The sequence below is a fragment of the Marmota marmota genome, unplaced genomic scaffold (assembly GCF_001458135.2).
Source record: "Marmota marmota marmota unplaced genomic scaffold, marMar, whole genome shotgun sequence".
Classification (NCBI taxonomy): Eukaryota; Metazoa; Chordata; class Mammalia; order Rodentia; family Sciuridae; genus Marmota; species Marmota marmota.
The window spans coordinates 25,260,601-25,268,685 of NW_026000037.1; the positions used below are offsets into that span (position 1 = coordinate 25,260,601).

An 8,085-nucleotide genomic window follows, 5' to 3' on the forward strand; every position below is an offset into this window, starting at 1 on the left:
AGGTAGTAGATTTATTTCTGTTGATTTTGATTTTTTTTAAGTACATTTTCACACAACTGAGCCCAGCAGAAGTTTCTATCCTGGCTGAGGTAGGACGGCATCATCGAGTCATGGCCTTAACTGCAGCAAAGCTGCTCAGCAGGTCCAGCCCAGCCGAGGGCTCTGGCCATGAGGTCCAACTGAGAAATGGATTGGGACAATTCTGGATCTTATGACAGACTGGGGAAAGCACAGGCCTACCTTCTGCCTCTCACCCCGAGAGACCACTCTGTCTACCATTTTGCCACTTGCCCTCCCTCTGCCCTCCCTGTTTCCTCTTCTCCCACCCAGGATAAGAGCTTCCACCAGGCGTTGACGGAGCCTAAAGTTATTGGAACTCCTATCACAGTGCAATGCATTATCGTGAAGTCTTACTGCATATGTCTTATATACACATACACATATGTATCCCAACAAAGAAAGGATGTTTATTATTGTGAACAGTAGTTTTTAAAGACTTAGTTCATTAACATGAGACATTTAGGAAAGTCATTTCTCTATATATGTTAAAAAAAAAAACAACTTTAAACATTTCCCTAAAATGATGGGAGAAGATGAACAGGTCATTCAGTCATAGGACAGAGGAGATTTTTAGCCTCTCGGCAATCAGACCCACTTAAAGGAACATCTCCCAGAAGCAAAAGGTAATACCACACCCCCTCATTGTGAACGTGGGGTTTCTCTCAGGAGTTGATTTGAAATAGATCATCCAGCATGGAGAAAACCTGCTTTCTGAAACCACGTACTGGTTCAGTTTGGATCTTCCACACATCACGGCTTCAGGCAGAGAAGGAACACTGCCTGAATCTGTGTTTCCAGCCCCAGGCACTGAAACTGAGAGCACCTGAGGGTGCTTCCCCAGAGCCAATGGATCAGGTGGTATTTCCCAAAAGTTACAAAGACTTTCATACTAAAACAAATATGGAATAACCAGGAGCAGTATGCAAAGTCTGAGCTGTTGAATACTTTTTAAGAAAGGGTGGCCTTGATGAACCCCCTTTGGGATAGTCCTGCAGACATTCTGGGGGTAAACTGCCTTTATATTTCTCTGCCATGAGAGGTGCTGAACTTGGGTAGAAAATTTTGCAAAACACTTCCACTGCCCCCTGGCTACAAGGCGTTATAGACCAATGGACTGCAAGTGAAAGTGACAAAGTGGTCAAAGGCTGTTGTTTCCCTCCATGACAGACCTGGAGGAACACATTCCTTCCATGTGATATAAGTAGTAGATGGAGAAGGGTTTTCCATGAATGAGAAATAAACTTATATTTTAAGGTGTGGAGAACTGGCATTTCCCCAATGTGGCAGCTAGTCCTGAGTATCCTAGTGATGTTAATAATGGAAGAACCGGGCCATGCTCACCTGATGTTTTATAATGACCGCTCAGGTGGCTGTGTGGAAGGCAGGTTAGAGGAAGGCAAGGCGGATTTGTGGCCCCTGAGAGCACATTACCTGGGGCTGCTACTGTTCCTGAGAGTCACTGGTGTAGATAAGTGCTGGGGGAAAACTCTGGCATTCATAGCTTGTTTATCATTTGGCTGTTGAATTGCTTGTGCCTAGGTTACAACTGCACAGAGCAGGTAAGAGGGTTTCAAGGTTTCTGGAGCTAAGGAAGGTTTGCTCTGCTTTGGAGCTGTGTCTCTCCCTCAGGTACAACATTCAAGGGAGGTATTTATGCAAGGATTGGGGCGGACCACCCTGAGAAGTGGTTAAGATCCAAACTTAACCAGTACGTGGTTTCAGAAAGCAGGTTTTCTCCATGCTTGATTATCTATTTCAAATCAACTCCTGAGAGAAACCCCACGTTCCCAGCAAAAGACCTTTCTTAGCAGCCTTTTTCAATGTCAGGAGGTTGGTCAGAGACCCTGCCATCTGGGGTGTTGGCAGATCTCTGTGTCTGTGACACGAGCCAGGCCTGGTGGCTGGGCAGCAGGTTTCTCAGGGCAATGCCAAGCAGGCATTATTTCACAGAAGGCTCACATTTGACAGAATAGAATAGTAAGTTAGGTCCATGAACACAGATCTGAGTTCGGAGTCAGGATGAGAAGCCGGGGACCCAGAGGGTCAAAGGGACTGAATGCTGCCACCCAGGGTCCTCACAGCCCTCAGAACATGGTCATGAAATCGATACTTGTGCCAATTTATTTATTATGATAAATGAATCAATTGGCACAAGTGTCGATTTCATGATCATGGAGTTGTTTCCAAGCCCAGCTACTTCAGAGACTAAGGCATGAAGATGCCAAGTTCAGGGCCGCATGGGCAAAACAGTGAGGCCCTATCTAAAAATAAATCTGTAATCCCAGAGACTCAGGAGACTGAGGCAGGAAGAAGTTCGAAGCCAGCCACAGCAACATAGCAAGGCCCTAAGCAACCTAGTGAGATTCTGATTCAAAATAAAAAAATGAGAAGGGCTGGAGATGTTGCTCAGTGGTCAAGCACCCCTGAGTTCAATCCCCAGAACCCAAAACAATAAGTAAGTCCTTTTTACTTATTATTTTTATTTATTTATTTTGGGTTCTGGGGCTTGATCCAGGGGTAATTTTCTTTCTACTTCTTTGATTAAACTTGCTCATCTTCCTTTCCCCACCTCCAAATATGGGCATTTCTTAATGGTGAACATTCCCTGTTCTCTCTCTCTTTTTAATTGTAGTAAAACATACCTTAACAAAACCTGCCATCTCAACCCCTCTTTTGCATACTGTTCAGTAAGTACTTTCATGTTGCTGTGCCATTTTCAGAACACTTTTCCTCATGCAAAACTGAAATTCTGAACCCATTACCTATCTCTCTACTTCCCCCTGCCCACCTGGCAACCACCCTTCCATTTTCTGTCCCCACAAATTTGACTACTGTATGGACCTCACATAAGTGGACTCATACAGTATCTCTCTGTGATTGGCTCATTTTACTCAACATAATGTGATTGTTAATTCTATGTCCATGTGCCTGGGTCACAGATATTTGGCCAACCATTATTCCAGATGTTTCTGTGAAGGTGTTTTTTTTATGAGATTAACTGAGAATCCTGGCTAATACATATAAGGTACTCATCCTCAAGGTTCATTCACATTGTAGCATGTGTCAGTCCTTCCTTTTTAAGACTAAATAAATCTTCAATCTTCAATTGTATGTATATGCTTCATTTTGTTTATCCTTTCAGCCATTGATGGATATCTTCTTCTTCTTCTTTTTTTTTTTTTTTTTGTTCCTAGAGATTGAACCCAGTGGTGCTCTACCACTGAGCCACATCCCCAGTCCTTTTTGTTTTTCATTTTGAGTCACAGTCTAAAATAGGGGCTGGCTCAAGTCTGCTGCAAAACTCAGCAGCTGAACAGGTCACAGAGCAGTTGAGGTACCCTTTGTTCCTTGATCAAGACAAAGTGGGAGAAACCAGAGACCCTAAACCATTAACTGATAGAGTGTACAGGATTTGCCCCAAAGTTTCAGAATTATTTTATTTTATTTTATTTTAATATTTTTAGTTGTAGATGGACATAATACCTTTATTTTACTTCTTTTATGCGGTGCTCAGGATTGAACCCAGTGCCTCACATGTGCTAGGCAAGTGCTCTATCACTGAGCTACAACCCCAGCCCCTCAGAATGATTTTAAAAAATATATTAGAATGCGCAGACACACTTGCATAGGGGATTTCTGCCACCTTCTGTGCTGTGGGGCAAAGCTTGTTCCTCTTCTGCTCAGCTGCACAAGTTGAATTGACCAAAGCAATGGTTATAGGAAGCAGAGTCCCTTGTTGGTCACATGGGAATCTGTGAGAAAGTATTGCACATGGCTGAATCCAGGCCCTAGACATGCTACATAGGTTTTATGGAAAGAACTCTTCCCATGTCCATGGGGGATTGGATTCAAATGGAAAGCCAGAAGATGCAGTCTCTGGACAGAAAGAAAGTCACAGGAAAGTGAAGACACAAAACTCTACCAAGGCCACACCAAAATTTGCCATGCTGATACCCATGCTACTCTAAATGATCGTGTGGTGGTCCAGGTGATGGGGAGGCTATCAAACAACCAGGAGGCTTTGTGGAGATTCATGCAGACGTTTGTCCTTGCTCCTAAGTGCTCTGTTGCAAATAAATTCTGGGCTCATTATACCTTAGACACCACCATGAGTTCCTTGGTGGTATTGTCACCAAGACTCAGGAGGAATCAAGGAGAAGTAAAGGAACCTGCAGAAAGGCAGCAGACACCTGAGGTGGTATCTGATGGTTCTGGAACGTTCTACCATCAGACTGTCAGCAATGACTTGGAAGAACATTTAGAGAAGACTGTTTCTGAACCAGAGAGTCATCCTGAACCTGAACCAGAGTAATATCTGAAATCTGAAATCCAAGAGGAAAAGGCAGGCGGTATTAGAAGAAGCCGCTCCTGAGGATCTCAGAGGAGTCCTTCTCCAGGACCTACAGACCAACTCAGACAGTACAGGAAGACTTGAGGACATGTTCTTGGTCATCTGTGACCAGTAAGAACCTTCTTCCAAATGGATCTATTCCTGTTCCTGGGATACCACCTTCTGTTGTTAAAGGACCAGCTTCACAGCCCATCCAGAGCCTGAGCCTGAACCTCAGATTCTACCACAGAGGCCTCAGAGAGATCAAAGAGGATAAGAACAATGAATAGATGTTCCTCCTCAGAGGGAACCCAGACCAATCTGTGAGGCTGGCGAGCAAGGTGATATTGAGCACCGAAGAACTATGAGACACCCTGACGGTCACCATCTCTTCAAATGGCAACCTGCCTCATGAGGTGAACAAATCAGAACGTAAGGATTTCTTTCTAAATTATGGGAATGTCATGGAGCTACACATAAATTGTGGTGGAAAATTACCCAATTTTGGTTTTCTTGTGTTTGATGATCCTGAGCTTGTTCAGAGGTCCTTAGTGACAGGCCCACCATGTTCAGAGGTGAAGTCCTGCTGAATGTGGAGAAGAAGACTCGAGCTGCCAGGGAAGGGGACTGTCGAGATAATCTCCTGCAAGGTCCTGGAGGCCCTGGAGGTGGGCGGGGTGGTGGAATGAGAAGCCCTGCCCATGGAGACTTGATGAAGAAACCAGGATTTGGAGAGGGAAGGGGTTTGCTCCAAGGCAGTGAATTAATCTTCACTGATCTTCATAAAATCCCTGCCTTCTGCAGAATGGTAAATTTCTCAACCAGTCTTGTTATCTTGGAGTAAGATGACCCTAGTCTTATAAACTGCTTATGTTTGTACAATTTTACTTCTTTTTGTGTTAATGGTGTGTGCTCCCTCCCTTCTCCTTTCCTCTCCTGGCCTTCTAGTCCTTCACTTCCAGTTTTGTGCTATTTTAGGAGTAACAAATTTTTAAAGAAGAAAAAAAATGAACTGTGTTTTTTTTTTTTTAAACAGCCATTTCCCCAAAGGAATATGTCTTGCTTATTACTGATGTTTGGTATGTTTCGTTCATTGGAATATTTCTTAAGTATTTTCTAAGTGTTTCAAAGCCTGTGAGAAATACAGTATTTGATAAACATTTTGGAGGCAGAAAAAAAATCCAACTTGTTTATTCTTTGAGTGTTATGACAACCTTCTGATGTGGAAAAATTGCCATTTAGAAAATTGGACATTTGATTCTCCTTGATGTGGTTAAAAAACTGAATAAAAGGTGTCAATAGAAAATAAAATAAAATACATTAGAATGGACTCAAGTTATCTCAACAATAATGTCACTTAGTGGCAATCGAGTGACAGGGGGCTGGGTTATTGGCATTCCACTGTACATGCCCACAGCTGTCCTTTTTATGCTCCAACCTGTAATCTGAACATGCCTGTGGAATGGCGTCAGGCATGGGAATTTCATCCAGCATGTGTGAAGTTACAAAAAAGATACCACCCGCCCCCCCCCCCCCCCCCNAGCATAATGTGTCTTCCAAGACCAAAACTGGCTCCGTAAAGTTAATCCAAAGTACCCATCCTGCTGTAGGAAAGGTGGGAGGGACCCCTTTAGAGAAACGCTCAGAACTGCTGGACAAACATCTGGAAAGAGCTTTGCTTTCATCTTTAAATATTCCCAGGGACTCCTAAGGCTATATTTTAGACAGACTCAACTTCTCTAGTTGGACTTTTAGATTTGGTGTTTGTGTCTCCTCTGACCTTTTGTATAAGTTGGAGATTATAATCAGTGTTTCCCACCCATTCATTGTGCCATCTGCATAAGAAACTTGGAAAACCTTGGAACCAAGTCCAGATTTTCTTTTTATGATTGTCACCATTATTGCCTTGCTGTTTGACAGTCTTAAAAATGCATTTCTTCCTCTCCGGGCTGTGATGCCAGAATATTTGAGGAGGTTGCTGCTCAGCCTGGAAGTACAGAAAAATCAGGGCTTCACACCTTCATCCGATTTTTCCAGTGTTAGGTCTTCAGATCTATCAGTCTACAGTATTTAGACTTGGGGTGTGGGGGAGCTGGGCTTAAGCTGTAACAGAAAAGATGGCAAAAATTTCTTTTTTTTTTTTAATATTTATTTTTTTAGGTGTGGATGGACACAACACAATGCCTTTGTTTTTATGTGGTGCTGTGGATCGAACCCGGGTCCCGCCCGTGCTAGGTGAGCGCTCTACCGCTGAGCCATAATCCCAGACCCCCCAAATTTCTTGATCATAAGAAGTTCTGGGCACTAGATATGGATGTAAGCATAACTAGGACCATGTCCTTGGGAACAGTGTCCAGCTGCCTAGGTGACATGGACAGTCATTATAAATAGTCATAGTAAAGAGCAAATCACTGAAAATTCATTTCCAAGCTGGAGGCTTGGTGCAATAAGAAAGGCAAGGAGAAACTGAGGGATAGAGGATTTCAATCCTGAATATACTTTCCTGAGACTACTGACGGGTTGGGAAAAGGAGGTTACTACACAGTGGAGACCTCATTTGAAAAAAACCAAAAAGGAGCACCAGTTGTGTGACCTGTTGGGGTCAGAACTGCAGCCGGGGTTAGAGCCAAAGGCGACAGATACTGCTTTTTAGTTATTAGAGTCCTTGACATAGGACGGCTGCTCTCTGAGAGCAAACCATAAAAGAAACAAGAACTTGGCCATCCCTGGTTGTCTGCCAGGCGTTTCTTCTGAGCTATTATATCCTAAAACAGCACACCCAAAATGTCATTTCCCAGCAGGCCCCGGGGCGCTCTAGCCCCATTCAAACTAGAAAGCCAACACCCTGGGGATCAGTACTCGAAACACTTAGAACAGCAAGGACAGCAAGCCTGTGACATCCACATCAGGATACTCAAAATAGACACACACATTCTTAAATACAAAAGGATTTAGAAGCATTACTCATAAATGCAAACATTCTTTTAATTTTGTCTCTGAATCAAAGGAAGGAATCTGCGACATGGAACATAGTAAAGAGCAAATCACTAAAAATTCATTTCCATTTGGTACTAGAATGGCTGGAACGGTTCCACCAACTGTCCCAAACACCCCAGTGCCCACTCCTACCTCTTACGGGGCAAAGAACTGTACTCTGTTGAGCTCCCACATTCAGAGTAAAATCTGAAATCTTTACCATGGCTGGAAGACCCAGCATGATTCTGGCCCCACCGCTGTTCTCTACTCCTTGTGTCACTACATACCAAGGGTTCAAGTCAAAAGGGACAGATGCCATGGGAACAAACTATCAAATTGCAACAAAACAAGGAAACACTAGTAATGATATCTCCAATGCACTGAGAGAAAGCCATTGTGGGTGCAGAACTGTGTCACCAGTAAAGCTATCTTTCAAGAATAGCAATCAATACTTGAAAACAAACAAAGCACAATACTTAACAATACTTAAGCACAAACAAAGCACATTATCTGTGGCGCACACGTGTAATCACAGCAACTGCTGAGGCAAGAGGATCCCAAGTTCAAGGCCAGCCTCAGCAATTTAGTGAGACCCTGTCTAAATATATATATATATATATATATGTACTGGAAAAAAAAAAAGAAATTTTTGCCATCTTTTCTGTTGCAGCTTAAGCCCAGCTCCCCTACNAATATATATATATATATATATATATATA

General features: G+C 43.1%; 1 pseudogene; it reads left to right on the top strand.

Moving 5' to 3' along the window:
* Positions 1-2,225: 2,225 nt before the first annotated feature.
* LOC107136604 lies at positions 2,226-5,234 on the top strand (annotated as a pseudogene).
* The last annotated feature ends 2,851 nt before the right edge of the window (positions 5,235-8,085 follow it).